The following is a 19808-nucleotide window of genomic DNA, read 5'->3' as shown; positions in this document are numbered from 1 at the left end:
TCTGGGCAAAGCTGGACAAGAATATAGAAGAGTCAGAGATGCTGAGAGGTCGAGATATAAAGAAAGTCTTATGGAGATATGTTGTAATGTTTCTACGACACACCATTATCACTAATGGCAGAAATGAGCACCAATACAACACCGACATCAGACTGTTGATCTTGCCCCACAACTTCAGTGTTCTCTGGGTTGCTGACGTTAGATCTCAACTTGTCCGTGCAGGCACGATGCTATGATGCCATGGATGATGGCTCCAGATATTCTGACAGCCACAAGGATTGTGGCTTTCCACTCGGATGGCTACCTGAGCTCGCCTGCCATTTATTGCCAACTCCGAGCAGCCTCACCTGCTGTGCCACGGCATGAGAATGTTCTACAGGGCTGCCTTGAGGGGAAAGCATCCCTTGTAGAAAACAGATGGCTCTTTCCTGCATCCTCTGCCCTGGTTCATATTTCACTGCACACCCCAGAGCAACTTGGGAGCAGGAGCTCTGACCCTCCTTTGTACTGGCACACAGTTGTGAGCCCAAGCTGCTGGCTGGAATCTCTCTTCCCAGCCAAGCGCCAGTGTCAAGTGCTTGGGATTCTTGTCCCTCATTATGCACAGCTGCTGGAAGCCAATTCCTAGGACATGCAAAGGGCCCCTCCCTTTCTCCCCTTTCCCCTCCTCTTCTCCTCCTGGGGATGATGTGCTAGTTTTCTTCTCCTGCAGATTCTCTGGTTCAGCAACAACAAAAATCCTCCAAAGAAAGAATTAAAGAGAGAAATGTACATATGCCTGTGTGTGTGTGTGTGTGTGTGTGTGTGTGTGTGTGCATGTGTGTGCCTGTGTGTATTGTGTATGTTGTGTATGTGTGTGCATGTGTGTGCACAAGCATGCATGTGTGTGCTTGTATTATGTTGTGCATGAGTGTGCATAGTGATGTGTGTGTGTGTGTGTGTGTGCTCATGCGTGCACGTGTTCATGCATGTCTGTGTGTGTACCACCTTTATAGACATTCTAAACACAAGCAAATTTATGACTGGATGCTATCTATCACACAGAGCACCTGTGGTCACCATTACCCACAGGTGCACACCAACTCATCATGCTGAGAAAACCTGCTGTTTGCTACACAAGAGCTTGAAAGCAAAACATCCTGTCCTGCGTGCTTTTAACTTCAACATACGTCTACTGTTCACAGGTAGAAAACCCTAGGGCTTAGCATTAAAGAAGAAAGCAATCAAAAACTTTCTAAAGTTTAAAATCACCCCGATGCTGAGACCCGTGTGTTTGCCCTGGCTGAGAGACCTATGCTTTCCCAGCCTGGATCGCTCTGTGAACTCCTTCCAGGACGACAAGTGTCAGGTTAAACTGCGTTGCTGTTGCTTACTCCGAAGGACTTAAGCTAAGGACTAGCCACCCTCACCCTTTCCCAGTGGGAGGCATGTAATCCCCTCTCTCCAAGAGAAGCAACCGTGTGGCCAAGCCGTAGAGATTCACACATGTGCCACAGAAACTTGGGAAAGAGCCCCCTTCGGGCAGTCCTGCTCTGAAAGCTCTTTAGGGCTGAGGTGCCTCTCTGCCTCGCAGCCCACCACAGACAACAAGAAAACAAAGAGAAACCCCTCCCCACCTGCTGCTGTTTACATGTTTTATGATCCGCAGACACCGAAAATGCAAGTGCGTGTGGGCACACTCCGTTGCCTCCTCTGGAAGAGTGGCTCAGATCCCAAATGCACTTGGTGATTGTGTAAAGCATCACTTCCACTCCTAGCCACAGGAAAAGCAGAGACCCAAATTACCCACACACACCCCTCCCAGCCAAGCCCCCTCCCAGCACCCTGTTCTTAGCCACAGAAAATCAAGCGCTACTCACATGCGGCAGCCTCAGCCTCCCTTTACCTCTCCCCGGTCTGTGCACCAGCGGCTGCTGTTTCTCCTGTTGCAAGCGAAGCGAAGAACCTTCAGCAGCAGAGATGCTTTTCCTCTGGGCTGCTTTGTCTGAGATTCCCCAGATCAACACCGGCTCGTTTATGTCATTATCCGAGTTTGATTGCTCCCCTAACACAGGCAGGGCTTTGGGGCTGTCATCTTCCAGTGGCTGGGATTCTGGTGAGAGAAACAACAGACCTGAACCTGACAACCGATCGCATCAAAGCACTCCAGGGGATGGCAACCCAACACTATGAAGTAGCACATCAGCTTACAATGATACTGTTCAAAGCGGTAGATCATCTGTCTCCTGTTGGCCCTAGGAGCCTAACCAAGTTAGCATGGCATTATTTATGAATTTACAGCTTCCAGAGTGGCTCCAGGTAAAGTCACACAAGCACCACAAAATGTTAGCATCACAGACTTCTGCAGCCCTGGGATATGTTCGCCCTGGTTGAGATCAATAAGGAGGTAATAGCATTTGGTAGTTAGAAGTTAAAGATAATGCTAGAGCAGGATTCATAAGTTTAAGTAGACTTAGGACGTCAGATGTGCCTATCAGTTATTAACTTGTGGATTTGGACAGGGTCTTTCTCTTCTCTGAGACTGTTTCACCTGCATGTTGGTGGTAATGGTACTTAGCCCCTAGGAGAGCTGCAAGAAGAGGGGATATGAAGAACCTCCTTTGTTATATTATCTATTGGACATCTCCTAAAATATGTAAACTGTCCTCACACTGCTACAGTGTTTGCTAACTCTGAGGAATCGTCCTCTTTTAATAAAATCATAATAAAGCCTTATTATCAAACTTTGAGATTATTCCAGTGTTATTGTTAATTGCTTCCTCTGGGGAAGCAAATGTGGGTGCTCTTCATATGTAGGGCAACCCTTATTTCCAAGTCTCAAACAGATAAGAATTCTGGGACATCTGTTTCTCAGGTATGGGGATCAGAGCCTGGAGATGATCTTAATTGCCCAGCAAGACGACGATGCTGATTTCTGATTCTTTCTGCAGAGAGGTTCATGTGATGGGTTGGGCTTTCTCATGACTGACAGATTTTGACAAGGGGAATTTTGGCAAAGCCATTTACATTCATTTTCAAACATAAAACATGTTCAAATGAGAAAAAAAAAACTGTAGTGTTTATGTCCGAGGTGAGCTCTGAGGGAGTTGAGAATATTGACATTCATGGCTGGTTATCACTGACTTCTCTCCATCCTCCTAATGTTCTGGAAGCACCTGAAGAAAGCTCAGTCCTATGATAAATACTAGTTGCTCTTCTAGGGGATTCCTGCCATATTGATGTAGTTTCCATGAAGCGAACCCAAAGGTTGGTAAACAACTTAGTAAATTCCAAGAAGTTCTATCCAATACCACAGAGCATGTCAGATGGAAAGCATGGGTCAGCAAAAAGTGTGGGCCGGAGACAGTACCTATAGGGTCTTCTCTTACAAGCTGACAAAGGGATAGCCCTCTCTATAAAGATCCTTAGAGATGATGGGGAGGATTAAGGAAAGAGGAGTAATCAGCCAATACTCTCACACCCTCAAAGAACTTAGTCTCAAGAAGATCCCCCAAACAAGAAAATATCATGTTAAAAGTGTTTGCCAAATGCTGTCTTGGTGTCTACTAATTGTAAGGTTCAATAAATGTTAGAAATTAATTACTAGACCCCTTTCCTGATTGCTCTTTAAAACTGCTCTCTTTGGGGCCAGGGAGAAGATGGCTCAGCCGTTGAGCACCTGCTGTACAATCACGAGGACTAGAGATTGGGTCCCAGCACCCACAGCTTGTGTGGCAAGGTGGGTGTCACAAAGGCCAGTAACTCCAGGTCCAAGGGATCTGTTGCCCTCTTCTGGCTATCTTGTGTGCACCCACATATACCTCTGTGAGTGCATGTGTGTGCATGAGTGCATGCACACACCACACACACACACACACAACCTTGTAAAATGCCTTTCTGTAATACTTCCTCTTCTCAACTATATTTGTCTCTATAATATAATGACCAAATAACACAACAATTTTCAGTTTTTGTGTTTGCTTCCAAAGTCTTTTCTCTTACTATTGTTCACCTAGAAGTGAGTCTCTTCTAAGTAGATACTCACTGGCTGTTGCTTGAGCAGATGAATGTGACCAGAATAACTAATTCTCTTGCCTACAGTTACAGAGTTGATACCAATGCCGACCTCCAGCTTCACACCCCTTATGCTTTCCCAGGCACCAACAAGAGTGAGGTATGAACCCTATGGACTTACTTCTGCCCACCAGTGTGACATTTTAATTTCCCAGTGATGGTTGGGATGTCTGCTACATTTCAGTGGCTTAGGGCTGCGTTGCTGTCATTGCTCACTGACATTTCTATCAACAAAATACTTTGTAACTTGTGGGTGTGTTTCACGAAAGAGAACAGCCCCTTTCTTCCTTTGAATAGATTTATTGGAAATCAATGCTGTGGCTGAAATGAGAGTTTGGCTTATGACAGTTGTCCTTGACTGTTTGTTCAGATAGAAGAAGTTGCCTCTAAAGCTCTTCAAATGTTCTTTGTGCACAAAATTATTTGAGAAAAAGTAAGCAATACACGGGAATAATTGAATTTTTGGAACATGCCTCAGGAGTGGTGGTTGAACGCTGCAAGTGACCAGAGACTCTGCAAGTTGTTTTGAGCAATATGTGGGAATGAATTTGCTTTTCACTTCTGACATTTCATTTATTATTTTGAGGATCTCTCAAGTTCTACTGGGAAGAACATGCTGTCCTCTTAGGGTAGTATACTAGAAGCCTCCATGCGGGAAGAGCTGGTGAGGTGGCAAAGACCTCTGGCTTACGCAGACATGCTACATTCCATCCAAGTTCTGTCCCTGAGCATCTAAGAAACCTTGAGAAAAGCTCTTCAGTTTACTGGACTCTTTGTAAAGAGAGAGGATGAACTTCACGTGCCCTCTTATTTTTTTTTGTATGTTTGAGTTCATCCTGTTATTCCAGAGGAGGGTGAACATGTTCTACACAGCAGTTCTGTGACCAACTTTAAAGGTGTTGATGCCAGTAATAAGCAGGTATAACCTACCTCTTCAAGATCAGATTTATTGATTGGTTGATTAATTAGTTAATTCTCTACTGCGACTCTGGGTATGTTAATATATAAACAGTAACAAAACTCCCTCTTTATATTAAAGGAACATGTGTCCTAGTGTGGGACACAGCCAAGCATACAGACAATGATGATGTTATTGTGTTGGGACAGCAGCAGTGGTCCTCACTAAGATGAAGATTTAGAAGTAACTCTTTGGAAGATGTGACCTTTAGCCTCACTCTGAGGAATAAAAAAAAGAGTTGCTGGGGGAGGGAGGATACCTAATGGAAGAAAGCGTCACCTGTTTGTGGTAAGAAAGCTGCTAGAGTGGGATCATACCAAACCAATTGAGATTGTGAGGCACAACTATGACTTTGTATCTTGTTTCCTCTACTAGTACATGTAAATTTCAAAGTCCTTAGTTTTGATCATCATAAGGATAGAAAAGGAGATCTGGGTCTTAAACTCTTCACTGCGCACAAAAGATAGTGAAGGAATTGCAAAGTGAGGGCTGGAAGTAACCCTTACTTTTTTTGCTTATGGTGACCTCTCCTCTTGCCATTCATTGTCTCCTACTCCAGCTGTTAGTACGAGACGAAGTGAATGGAGCATTTGTATAATGGCCATATAGGAAGTGGTAGCATCCACCAAACAAAGATACAATGTGTCTGAACAGATCTTGTGTGAGGAAACATGTTACCATGGGGAATAGGGTACAAAGTTGATATTAAGACATCTGGCCTCGAGTCCTGCCTCTGATTCACTGCCCTTGTCCACTCCATAAGTTTGTGAATTAAATGAGATCACCCATGCAAATTTTCCTCTACAAAAATTTGTTATGCTTATGGGTATTTTGCCTGCCTGCATCACTTGAGTATGTATGCAGTGCCCTTGGAGGCTAGAAGAGGGCACCAGATGCCCTGGAACTAGAGTTACAGGCTGTTGTCAGCTGCCGTGTGGATGCTGGGAATCCAACCCACATCTGGGAAAGCAGCCAGTGCTCTTAATCGCTGAGCTGTTTTCCCAGCCTAGTACAAATTTCTTAACCCAATGCTTAATACAAAGAAGAACTTAATAAATTTTAGTTGATGTCTTAGTTAGGGTTTCTATTGCTGCGATGAAACAGCATGACCAAAGAGCAAGTTAGGAAGGAAAGGGTTTATTTGGCTTACACTTCCAGATCAGAGTTCATCATTGAAGGACATCAGGACAGGAACTCAAGGAGGGCTGGAACCTGGAGGCAGGAGCTGATACAGAGGCCATGGAGGAGTGCTGTGTACTAGCTTCCTTCACGTGGTTTGCTCAGCCTGTGTTCTTATAGAACCCAGGACCACCAGCCCAGGGATGGCACCACCCACCATGGGCTGGGTTTTCCCTCATTGATCACTAGTTGAGAAAACGTCTTACAGCTGGATCTCATGGAGGCATTTCCTCAGCTGAAGCTCCTTCCTCTCTGATGACTCTAGCTTGTGTCAAGTTGACACACAAAACCAGCCAGTACAACTGACCCATTGTCAACTTGACACACAAACACATCACTACTAAGCCACAATCCTTCCTTTCTTATTCATTCCCCAAGATCTCACATGAAAAACATGAATAACTTTAAAAGTCCTAGTCTTTAAAACTCCAAACACATTACATTTTCAGTCTGTTTAAAATATCCAATCTCTTTAAAAATCCAAAAATTTTTCAGAAGTTCAAAGTCTTTCAGCTGTGGGCCCCTATAAAAATCAAAATTAAATACCTTCTTCAAGAGGGGAGAACCGGTGCACAGTTCTAAATCAACCAAAACCACATTCCAACAGTATAAACAACTCAATGTCCAATTATCTGGGATTCACTTACGATCTTCTGGGCTCCTCTGGAGGGCTAGAGTCACTTCTCCAGCTCTGCCCTCTGTAGCACACACAGCTTGTCTTCTAGGCTTGGTCTGGATCCACTCCACTGCTGCCGCTGTTCTTGGTGGTCATCCCATGGTACTGGCATCTCCAGAACACTGGGGTCCTCTGCAGCAACTGGGCTGCCCTTTCACCAGTAACCTCTCATAGGCTCTCCTCACGGTGCCAAGTCATCTCTCTGCATGACTGTCCTGGTCCTTCAGCTACCACTGAGGCTGCAGCTTCACCAATGGCCTATCCTGGCCTCTCACAGTGCCAAGGCCCAGCTGCTCTTCAGGACCCCTTCATGCCCTCAAAATCAGCACCACCTGGGTGAATCTTACACATTAGCAAGTCCGGCTGCCAGCATAAGGTACAACCTTGGCCACCTCTAGAACACAGCTTCTCTGTGCTCTCAGGAAACACTTCCCAGAAGATTTCACCTCAGCGATGCTGGTCTCCTCTCAATCACCGCTAATTTCTTAGCTCCAGTTAACCAGCATCAACTGTTCCAGTAACACAAAGGTTTCGCCTCAGTAGTTGTAGTATCTTGATTAATCACAGCTGAGTCGTCAGCCCTCGCTAACCAGAACCACAGGATCTTGATTCAAAAATAACAAATGGCCCCAGTAGATTCTACAAACTTCCCTCCGAAACTTCATAAGCCAGGCCTCCATCCTCTGCATTGCTCTCAACATTCTTATTTTCCAAGCTCACACAGAACATCCCACAGGTCTCTTCTAACCCAAAGTTCCAAAGTCCTTCCACAATCCTCCCCAAAAACATGGTCAGGTCTGTCGTAGCAATGACTCACTATGTTGGGACCCATTGGTCTTAGTTAGGGTTTCTATTGCTGCAACAGAACAACATGACCAAAGAGCAAGTTGGGAAGGAAAGGGTGTATTTGGCTTACATTTCCAGATCATAATCCATCATTGCAGGAAGTCAGAACAGGAACTCAAGGAGGGCAGGCTCCTGGAGGCAGGAGCTGATGCAAAGGTCATGAAAGAAAACCACTTACTGGCTTGCTTCACGTGGCTTGCTCAGCCTGCTTTCTTATAGAACCCAGGACCACCAGCCCAGGGATGGCACCACCCACCATGGGTTGAGGCCTCCCACACTGATCACTAACTGAGAAAATGCCTTACAGCTGGATCTCAGAGGCATTTCCTCAGCTGAGGCTCCTTCCTCTCTGATGACTCTAGCTTGTGTCAAGTTAAAACACAAAACCAGCCAACACATTTGACTGCTTTCAGTTTTGATACTTTCTCAGAAATGGGCAGCTGAAATAATTAAACAATTTAATATTATTTAATCATTTGACTTAATATCTTCTCATATTAAGCCACAAAAATCGCAAATAAGTCATTGCAATTTAACCAGAACGCAAAAATCATGGTTTAACAATTTGTTAAAAGAATCCTGTCAAATTCTAACTTGTCAACTTATAACTCCAGTTATAGAAGACCAATAGCCAAGAATTAGGTACATGGCTAGCCAGGGCAACTGTGAGGTAAGATTAGGGTTGGGATTGGCAAAGGTACAGTACATGTCTTTTTCTTTTCCCCGATTTCTTCTTCTCCTCCTCCTCCTCCTTCCCTTCTTCCTCTTATTTCACCATTTACTCTTAAAGACCTTTTTTTCTGCTTCTGTTCATGCCTTTGTCTTCAGTTTCCCACACTCAATGACTAGGAACACAGTGTGCCTTTGAATACCTAGTTCTTTGAGAATTTAGTACAATGTGTTCAATCATATTCACCCCTCCTGTAACTCCTCTCCGATTCACTCCCCTTTCCCACCCACTCAGATTTATGTTTTCTCCCCCCACCCCACCTCCACATCAAGTCCAATTTGCATTGCCCATATATTCTTGGAGATAGTATGAATTTTTGTGTCTCCCATTTATCTTCACAGTTCGTCTTATTTATACATTGTAGATAACAGACTGTTTATGTCCAAAGACTATCCATCACTGCATAGGTGCAGAGCAATCATGTATCTATGATTCTAAGTCACCATTATGTAATTTGTGTACAGTGTAGCAAGATGACACTTAGACATGTCTTAAGAAATTGGACTCTCATGGAGATGAGGTTCATAAAAGCAGTTTGATAACCACTAAGCTTATTATGTTGAGTTTTTAGAATCTACACTGGGAGCTCAAGACTCTTGACTAATCTTACTCAGGGCTTTCTATGATCTTTCAGGAGCTTGGGGGGTGAATGAGTTCCCTGACTACTGACCTGAGTGCATTTTTCTTAAGAAATAAGGGAAGGCACGAAGTTGCACTTACCAAATTCCCTCCAGGCCATTGTCTCTCTAGAGTCTTTCTAAACAAAATCACTTTTCAGTCAATTCCAATGAATTAAGCATTCTGTAAAACATATATGTCAGTCTGTTCATCTGTGTGTTTTTGCATATGTGTGTGTGCATACAGAAGCACTGGTATGTCTGTGCACTTCTGTGCATGTGTTCATGTGTGTGGGAGCCAGAGGACAGTGGGATCAGTTACCATGGCATCTGACTTTGGTGTATTGCTCCATTTTGTCTGCCACATGAATGACATGAACGTTCCTATCAGAAGGTCAACACCCAATGGTGGATAACAAAGACAAGCATGTGTAAAAGGGGGAAGTCCAGGATTTCTTATCCTTCACCAATGATTGGTGTGGTGGGAAGAGAACCAGACAAGTCCAGAGGCTGGACATGGGGTCTTTCACTGGGACCTGGAGCGTGTCAGTTAGGTATGGCTGGCTGGCCACTAAATCCCAGTGATCTATCTGCCTGTCTGCCTCCCTAATTAGGATTACAAGTGGATGCCAATACAGTCAAATTTTATTATGGGTCTAAAGATAGAACTTGTGTTTTCAAGGCCAGCATTTTATTGGCCAACATATCTACCTAGCCCAGTCTGCTAGTTCTCATTAAACTTAGCCCACTGTTCTGCTGAGCAACATCAGATGTGGGATATGGTTTTGTGTTGTAAGTGAGGCAGGCATGGAAGTGTTTTCAGCTCTCCAATTAGATGAAGGTCATTTTCTTTCTGTTTCTTCAGGAAAATAGAATGTTCTACATGAACCAGAGGCCATGGGGCAGGAAGAGCCATTGGCCCTCAGATTTCAGAGCTTCTATGGTTTCATCAGGATGTCACATTCTTGGTGACAGAATCTTCTACTCTCCCAATGAACACACAAAGACAAGCAAGGAGCCTCTGTCTCTACCCAGGACCTACAAAAGACAGAGGGGCCGCAGCTGGGAGAGATGGAACAAGGCCATATGTTATAACAGTTACTCTGGATTATCAAGGAAGTTGACAAGAAAAACTATTATCTCATAGGTGGAATGGAGATTTATGGCTTGGTGGCTCAAAAGTATGACAGGTTTTTCTTCTGATAAAAAAATTATTTCTCTGGTGGGGAGATATAGCCAGGCACTCTGCTGGGAAGGTGGGAATCCATCAAGTTGACTTCACCCTTGTACAGTTCTTAGTTCCTATCTACCGATGTCTCTTCCACTCCCGAAGGTAAATAGTGTGTGGGATTCACCAAGTCTAACACACCCCATCAGAAAACGTCCCCATCAGATTGCCCTGTAAGCAAGTCTGTGGAGCATACTTTTTAAAAATCATTTATATGGGAGGTTCCAGCCCATTGTGGGCGGTGCCAACCCTTGGCAGGTGGTCCTGGAAGGTGAAAGTGAATCTGGAGAGCAAGCCGGGAAGCAGCTTGCTTTCATTGTCTCTGCTGAAGTTCCTGCTTCCAGGTTCCAGCCTTGAGTTGCTGCCCTGGCTCCCTGCAGTGATGACCTATCACTTGGAAGTGGGAGATGAAATAAACCCTTTCCTCCCTGAGCTGCTTTTGGGTCACAATGTTTATCACAGCAGCAAGAAGCGAACTAATGCAAATGCAATAATATGGATTACTTGGAGCCTTACCAGAGTTTAATAAAAAGATTTGTTTTATCTCCGTGCTAGGTTTACCAACAGCCAAAGAACTCATTAAAGTTCTTAAGTCAACCACTTCTCAGTTCAAACTTGAAGCTTCCTGGTGCAAATCCAATGCATAAGTTGCTTTAAAATTTTTTATTGGAACACAAGTTATATTTATCATACAGCCTGATAAGAAAGGGGCTTATGAGCCTTCCAGGTTCTATATGAAATTATATAATAGGCAAATGTGGACAAAAGCTGTATTTGGAAAGACTTGTTTACAGATACACGTATAGTGGGTGGCACCTATGCGGTACTCAATAACTGTTGGCTCGATAAATGGATGGAGCTAGGAAAAACTCAGGTTACCTCCGGAGTGAGGTAACCCAGACCCCAAAGGGCAAATATTGTATGCTTTTTATATATGTGGAAGTTAACTTTTAAGCTTTTGAGATATATATATATATATATATATATATATATATATATATATATATGTTGTAATCTGAATAATCACAGAGGTTAGGTACCTAGTAAGGGACTAGGTGGGCGGAGAGGAGCTCCCAAGGAAGCGAAAATAGAATATGTTGTTATGGGGAGACACAGGGAAACTAGAATTGGATTAAATAGGAAGGGGGTGGAAGAGAAGGGGAGGGGAGAGAACATGGGGAGTAACACTAAAGGTCATTTGAAAAAGCCATTGGAAACCTGGTACTATAGAGGCTTCATAAACTATAAACACATATGAAAGGAACCTAATAGAGGAGACAATCCCCTAACTAGACATCTCAGGACACTGAGCAAACCCTCCAGTGCCAGGAATGGATTACATTTTGTTGAACTGTTGATCAAAAAAGTTCTACAGAACACCCACTACCATCACTAAAATCACAGGCTATTACCAAAACTGTTGGTTTCTTTCTACAACCTGATGGTAAAGCCCTGTTGCTGAAAACACTTATGTCATCAAACATAGAGAAGCTGGACTGATGACTAACTAGAATCTATACCCGTATTGAATAGAGTTCATGATACTCAAAGGTACTCTAAACACTACCAGAGGGAAAGGTAATCATCAGTACCATCTAGCTACTAACCCTGTAACTTATAACAGCAAGTAGCTGCAAGATAGACTGGTCTGTAGTCATGGCACAAACGTTTTGAGAGTGATCCACCACTTCTGACTGAATTTAAGGTCTAGACCATGAGATGGAATGTGGTGACATTTTATTTGTGCTCTAACAAACTTATCTGGGGATCAGAGGACAGAGGCAGCCACTAAATTGAACATAGAGGTTAGGCAATGGTAGCACACGCCCTTAATCCTAGCATTTGGGGAGGCAGAGATTCATCTGGATCTCTGTGAGTTCAAGGCCACACTGGGAACAGAGCCAGGCATGGTGGCACACACCTTTAATCCAGTGCTAGTTAACCATAGAGGTCTGGAGGTCTGTATGGACAGACAGGAAGTGATAGAGCTAGGCGGAAAGAGGAAAGTGATATAGCTGGGTGGAGAGAGGAAGTGGGATGGCAGGACACAGAAAGGTATATAGTCGTGAGTATACAGGAAGTAGCTCTCTCTGCCTGAGAACTTCCTAGAGGTAAGACATGGCTGGCTTGCTCTCTGATCTCTCAGATATCTGGCTCCAGGTTTCTAATTAATAAGACCATTTAGCAATTCATGTTACAATGGAACCCATCCATACCTGACACTACTAAAGTGACCAAGAACCTAAGACTAGATAGACCATGGATCTAAGGTAAAACCCAAGGTACTGTAGCTCTTCTAAAGGAATATAACAATACAATGAGTCCTAATGACACACTGCTATATTCACAGCACAGTGCCTCACTCAACCCATATCAGAGAAGCGTCCTCTTGCAGTAGATGGGAGTTAACATAGAGACCCACCACTGGACACTGTGCAGAGAGTGAGAGACGTTGGAGCACTGGGTCGTAAACAGGATGTCTTCGTCAAACCCCCTCCCCTCAAGGCTCAGGGATCTATGTGGAAGAGGAGACAGAAAGATTGTAGGAGTCAGAGCTGACAGATGACTCCAAGGAAGAGACACAGCAGGACTAATGCTCACAGCCATGTACAAAGACTCTGGCAGCAGACACGAAGCCTGCATAGGTTAAATCAGACTGGCTCTCACCACTGAGAGGAAGCAGACACAGGCCCCCACCCCTAAACAAGAAGCTAGCTGCAATTGATACACACTGACAAAAGGTAAATCGGCTTTCTCCAACTGCATATATTAATCACACCTCAGGGCAGGCGCCCTGCCCAGGAGTAGTCAACCAACACAAAACAAACTCAGTGGGATTTTTGTGGACTTTTTGTTTAATTTTGCTTTGTTTGGGCATTTTTTTTTTTGTCTTATTGGTCTTTTGCCTGTTGGCTTTGTTGATGTTTTTGTTCGTTTTCATTTTCCTCTCTTGTTTTACTGGTTTTGTTTTGAAAGAGAGAGAAAAAGTATGTAAAGGTGGCTGAGTAGGGAAGTGAGGAGCATTTGGGGGAGGGGGAACATGATTAAAATATAATTTATAATAATTTTAAATAAAAAATGGACTGTAATTTTTAAAAAATGAAATGTCTACTAGCTAGATTTGGTGACTCGTGCCTATAATCTCAGCACTTGGAAGGCTGGGGCAAGGGATTGCTGTGAGTTCAAGGCTAGCATGGACTACATAGTGAGTTCCAGCCTGAACTACCGGGAGAGATCCTGTTCTAAAAAACAAAAATAAAATAAAAATCTGCTAAGTGAACAAGTGACTATATGAACAGATCAACTGAGCTTTTCCAGCATATCAGCACACTTAGCTGATCAGCTGTTACTCAGGAAGGTGTGATTTATTCAGAAAGCCCCAACTTCAGGAATCTTTCAGAAGGCACAGTGGAAACACACACTGAACACTGAAACTTCACATCTAAAGTCATCCACAGTCCCATGTGATACATCTCCAACCTATGACGGAGGTCAGACAATCTTCCCAACTCAGAGCAATGGCAGCCTGATCTCAGGGGCCCAAATACAAAAGCAAGCCAGGAGACAGGAAGCATCCACGAAGGTAAACGGACTTTCCTGTCAGACTCTCACTAAGGGCAGTAAGTTCCACAGGCTGGCACATCACTCCTGTGACCCTTCAATCCCATGGCCAAAGCTACTTGGCATTGACAGAAGACTCAGCCCCATCTAAGGCTCTGGGGTCAAGCAGTTAATGCTGAAAGCTATTTAAAGAGATCTGATTTAGCAGTGAGGTCTTTGGGGTCAAGGTAATCTTGTTTCCAGTGTGGTCCCAACCTTCTACTTTTATTGAAGATTTATCTTGTGCCTCTCTCTGTTTTTTTCCCCATTTCTCCTTTCATTCCTTTAAACCCAGGCCCCTAGCTTTTATTTTTTTCCATTGAGAATTCCATACAAAACAAAAAATGATCTTATGTACTCTCCGTTTGCCCCTCCAGCTCCCTCTGTATCATATCCCTCCAATGTCATGCCCCTCCCCCCAATAACACACCAAGTCCAGGTAGTACTGCCCCTGTGTGCCTGGGTGTGAGCCCATTCACTGAAGTATGGGAAACCTATTAGTTGCTATGCCCCGAGAAAAGAATGGTTCTTCTGCTCAGTGGCTATCCATTGGCAATAGCAACTCAGCATGAGGTGGAGCCTGGAGATTGTCCACCCCATCTCTTCCAGCATTTGTCTGGCTTGATTTCATGTAGGATTTGTGTAGACAGCCATAAGTGCTGTGAGTTCACGGTTGTGACAGCCATGTTATGCACAAGATAGCATGTCACAGCACTCCTCTCTAACCTTCGGCTCTTACATTCTTTGTGCCTCCTCTCCCGAGGTTCTCTGAGTGTTCTTGGGATTAATATAGACGTCCAACTTAGGGGCGAGCATTAAGATCCTCTCCTGACAAACTGCCCAGCACCCCATATCCTTTAGGCCAGCTTGTAGTGCATCCCATCACTGGCGCTAATAACACTCCCAGAGCTGACTGAATGGAAGGAACACTTCACACCAGCATCTAGCTTCTCCATGCTACAACTCTGTAACTTTCTTTCTCTCATTTCCATACATCTATGTCAAACACCTCCTCTGTTGTATTCAGTTGTCTCTATATTAATGCAGATCATCTGGGTATATTGCCTAGATGCCAAAGTAATCTGCAACTAATTGGCATTCTCTTCTCTTCAGTACTACTCTGCTGTATCAATTGTGGTGGGCAGGATAATGGCTTCCCAAAGATGTCCAGGTCCCATCCCCTAGAATTTAAGAGTATGCTAGTTTACATGGAAAAGGGAAATTAAGGCTATTCTGAGTTAACTGGACAATTCCAATCTGCTCACGTGTGTAGAATTAGGGAGCAGAAGATGAGGCAGGGAAATGCAACATGACCAGCATTCAGCTCATGATTGATGCACTCAAGATCTGGTAAGAGGGCCATAGTCTAAATATTGTATGCTGATCCAGAAGCTAGGAATGACCATCATTTTACAACCACTAAGGAAACAGGGATTCCAGCCCTACAACTGCAAGGAACCAGAGTCTACCAAATGCACAAGAAAACAAGTCCCCACCTAGAGCTTCCAGACAGGAATGGCATCTTGATTACAGCTCAGTTCTATACCTATGAACCAAAAACCATAACTCAATACACTTGCGTTGTTTAAGCCTTATTTTCAGGAATTAAGTCTTCAGTTTTGCCCGATCTCTTACACAAAAGCATTCTGCTTTCTTTTCTCCATCCACATCAATCTCACTTTGAGCTGCTGGATATGATCAGAACCTGAAGGCTCTCCCACCTCTCAGTCATACCTTCTATGGGGCCAAATCTTTAACACATGGGCCCTTGGCAGCATCAAAACTAGCACAGAAGACTAGAGAGATGGTTCAGTGGTTAAGAGTGCTCACTGCTCTTGCAGAGGACCCACAGTTGGTTTCCAGCACCCATGTCAGGTAGCTTGCAACCCACCTCTAACTCCAGCTCCAGAGAGATCCAGTGCCTCTGGCCTCCCCCGGCACTCATGTGTGCAAGCGCGCACACGCACACACAGACACTCTCAATTAAAAATAATAAACAAATATTTTAAAAAGCTACAATAGAAAATAGAGGAGACATATGTTTCATATAACAGTATCTAGCCACAACAGTAACCAGTGGTGGCATAGAGAGGAGCCAGCTTCATGGGTATCAGGCACAATGAGTAAGGGTGGAGTGCCATGGTGGCACACAGCAGAGTCTAGTGGTCAGTGACTTCAAAAAGTGTCTTTTGAAGAAGAAACCCTTTGACCCACTGTAGCAGGAAATTGGATATGCAGCCTCTCTGCTCAAGACTAGACTTGAAGGACATGGGGAGAAAGTTGGTAATCCAAAAGAGTGTGTCATGAATGTAGAGAGCAGCCCGTTGTGATTGATTTACAGTCGGCTTTTAAGCGTGCACATCATGTGTCCTCATGTGACTAGTCTTCCCATCATAAAGGGAGCTACTGTCTATAATTCACATGAGGATAAGGGGCACCTGAAGCTGTTAGGAAAACTGTCCTCAGCAAATGGCAATCAGACAAGCAGTGCTAGTCCATCAACCAAACAAACTAGTAACAACAAAAATCCCACCACTGAGCTTCCTGGGCCTTCCCTCCCGTTATTCAACTGAGATTCTCCAGACATATCCAGGAATCAGCATCATTTCCAGATAAGCAAGGGGATTTTTAGGGGCACCATTATTTACCAACTAACCTGCATTTTTGCTGTTGAGTTGACATGAGGGGAATCTAAGCTTGATGTCTTTAAACTCACCTCCCAGAGGCTAAGGGTTATGAAATGCAGGTCCCGATGAGCAGAGATATTATCCCAATCCTGCAGTAGTTTTCACATCACAGGAGCAGATTGGCTCTCAGGCAGCTTATCCAGACCATACTGGATCTGTCACATCTTGCCTGAACTACCGAGTCATGAGTTTAGTGCTGTAAGAACCTGGTGAGCCAGGATAGTTCCATGGAGCATAGTCTCCAGGTGTGTGCATCAGCTGCTAGGTTATTTCATGAGCAGAGCATCCTTTCCTGTGTAGTCCCAGCACTTTCTGGTCTTAGGGAAGATTATCCGTGTTGGGTGGAAAGAAGGCTCCTCTGGAATGACTCCAAAGGATTCTCTCTCTCTCTCTCTCTCTCTCTCTCTCTCACATGTGTGTGTGATATCTACTCATTCACATGGCTGTGTTTACAGATGCATGCACATGTATGCTGGAGGCCAGATGTTGATGTTAGATAATTTTATCCATCACTTTATCACTTCCCACCCTCCTTTTTGAGACCAGGTCTTTCATTGACACAGGAGCTCATTCATTTGACTAGGATGGATGGTTAGTGAGCTCCGATGACTCTCTTATCTCCATCTCCCCGGCTCTGGGACTACAGGAACATATCACGGTTAGTGTGGGCACTGGCAACGGAATTCAGTTCTTCATGCTTGTGCTGCAAGCGCTGGACCAGCTGAACCGTCTCCTTGGCCCAGAGACTGTCTCTCTCACGGACAATTAGGACAGGTATCAGCAAACTTTTATAAAGGGCCAACAGAAAGTATCTTCAGCTCTGAGAGCCATCTGGTCCCAAAGTGCCCCATCCTGCCATTTTAACTCAAGTGGCCATAGATAATATGCAAATGAATGGATATAACCTATTCCAATACAATTCGACTTATCAGATTGCCAGTCTTACTTTGTCCACCCTTGCCCTGGGCTCAAGGTAGATGTCCTATCTTTGTGCTGCTGATAAAGGGATGCTGTGATATGAATAACTCAGAAAAAGCAAAGGGAAACGTTTAAACTCAACCCTCTGCCTGCTCTATGCACAGCTCAAAACCCGTTACGCTATTCCTGTGGCTGCTGATTTAGCTTCCTAATTATGCTTTGCTCAGGATGATATTAATATGGGTTTACATTCTCTGAGCAGAACCCACTGGAGACAGCAAGGAGGCTGTGGGTGAATGTGGTGAGAGAAGTGAGAAAAACTGGCCTTGAATTAAAATTAGCTACAAGTAATTGAGAGAAGACTGTCTATAACTGCCAGTGGGAATGAGAGATGCCCCTGTGAGCAGCGGTATGTTTATTAAATTTGAAAATGGCATCTTTAGCCTTCATTTACCTGGCTCCCAAAGGTCTGTGCTCAAGTTGTAAAGAGTCACATGGGGAGGGAGCCTCTACTGCACTACGGAGGGCCTTTTCTTCCTTTCCTTGTTCATCCTAGAACATAGAAAAAAGCAATGCAGGGGTCGATGAGCATCTGTGGATTGCCTGCTACCTGTGACATATCTGGTGAGCTGCTTTGCAGCTGTGAGTGAGCACACATCCTTGACTGAATGCTTGTGGAATTTATTTCAGTTAAGCTTCTTGATGACCCCACTCATGAGGTGCTGCTATTATGTCCTTTCTTAGTGTCCACAATTACAGAAATTTCTTAGCCCCAGACCCATTTCAAGCAGGCTTTCTGACGTAACGGTGCTCAACTTGAACCACGGTGGTGAGCTGCATCTCATTGTTTGTTTCATTAAAAGCTCCCAAGAAGGGGGTAGGAGAAGCCTCATTTAACAGGCAAGACCAAAAAGACTTCCTTGTGGCTACATGCCAAGTCAGGGGCTACCCCAGCTCCAGGACTGTCAGCATTCGATGTACTTCGGTTCTATTCTCTGCCTGCTGCTACCAGGTGGCCAAGGCAAAGTCTTTGGCCAACTTCACTTCAAAGTTCACTGCTGCCTAGTTGATATAACACTAACTGACTTACCTCGCAGGACAGGGGGAGTTCAAATAATAATCTTATAGTTATGAGATGATCTCTCTGTCTCGGTCTCTCTCTCTCTCTCACACTGGGGATTGAAGCCAGGCCCTGACACACCAGGGCCTCACCTCCACTGAGCTACATCCCTAGACTTTCTCACTTTTGTTTCCTTACATTTTGTTTTTTTAGACAAGACCTCTTTACGTCTCATCTAGGCTAGTCTTCAACTCACGATCCTCCGTGTTAGCCTCCTGAAGCTGGGCTTATAGCCTTACGGTAGCAAGCCCAGCTGAAATGATTCACTTTCAATATGGTAAAGCCCTTAATAATCGTAGCTTATTGATTGAGAGAGGAGTCTGGGGAGTGGTAATTCTGAACCCAGAATGCTGGTTATGGAATTGTCATGTGGCAGCTGGGTGACCACTGACCCATTCTCAAACATGCCTAGTCTTGAGTGTTTTTATCTGTAGAGCATTATGATAACCACTGCACAGGGAAAGGTTATGTTTTGAGCATAAAATTAGATATTTTTAGAACTTGACATCTAGATACCAAATGGTGTCATTTCTTATTAATTTCATATTGGCTAGAGAGGTGGAAGAATATGGAAATATCAGGCTGAGAGATGAAGAACTCTGGGTGAGAACTGTAGTAGAAAATGGAATACTCAGTGGAATTCACGGTGTCCACTGACCTTCCGGTTGGGTGAGTCCTGTTATCACACTTACTCAGAGCTGCAATCATATGGATACCTTTGCAGATTCCCTGGAAATAGTTTCTTTAGGTCTTGCTGGATGATCTTGCAGTCACTTAGGAAAGTGAATAATTATATAGACTAAGTATGTAACTGCTGGGGCAAGCTTGGGAATGAGTGGAGAGGCCTCAGGTTTAGTTTCCCCATGCTGGAGAAAGCAAAGGTCCAGGAGACCCAAGTCCTTTGATGCTGACTCACACATGCTAAAACTGGTTGGTGGTTTCTGTGGCCTTTGTTGGAAGTAATGGGCCCAAAGGCAGCCACCATGAGCTGCAGGATGTCTTCTAGTTTCCTCTAAGCCATTTCACTGGGATTGAGAATGTTCTCCATCTGTCCTGAATAAGATAGCAAGTTGCTCAGCAGGCCAGCTCTCCTATACCTTTGACTACATTGGTGAACAGCATCCCTGGGTGACTCATGTGGCGTGTCAGCCAGTTTCCCTGGGGACATTCATTTCATGTGACACGACAAGATATGA

General features: G+C 44.3%; 1 protein-coding gene across 1 annotated transcript in view; it reads right to left on the bottom strand.

Moving 5' to 3' along the window:
• Ankfn1 (ankyrin repeat and fibronectin type III domain containing 1) overlaps positions 1-2134 on the bottom strand; it is a 393623-nt gene extending 391489 nt beyond the window's left edge. Inside the window, exon 1 of the mRNA XM_052757767.1 lies at positions 1860-2134. The gene's annotated coding sequence lies outside the window, so the exon portion shown is untranslated. The remainder of the gene's footprint in view (positions 1-1859) is intronic.
• Between the last annotated feature and the right edge of the window lie 17674 nt (positions 2135-19808).

The sequence above is a fragment of the Peromyscus californicus genome, unplaced genomic scaffold (genome assembly GCF_007827085.1).
Source record: "Peromyscus californicus insignis strain IS unplaced genomic scaffold, ASM782708v3 Scaffold_3__1_contigs__length_106647218, whole genome shotgun sequence".
In the NCBI taxonomy this organism is placed as follows: domain Eukaryota; kingdom Metazoa; phylum Chordata; class Mammalia; order Rodentia; family Cricetidae; genus Peromyscus; species Peromyscus californicus.
This window is presented reverse-complemented; position numbering and strand designations above follow the sequence as displayed.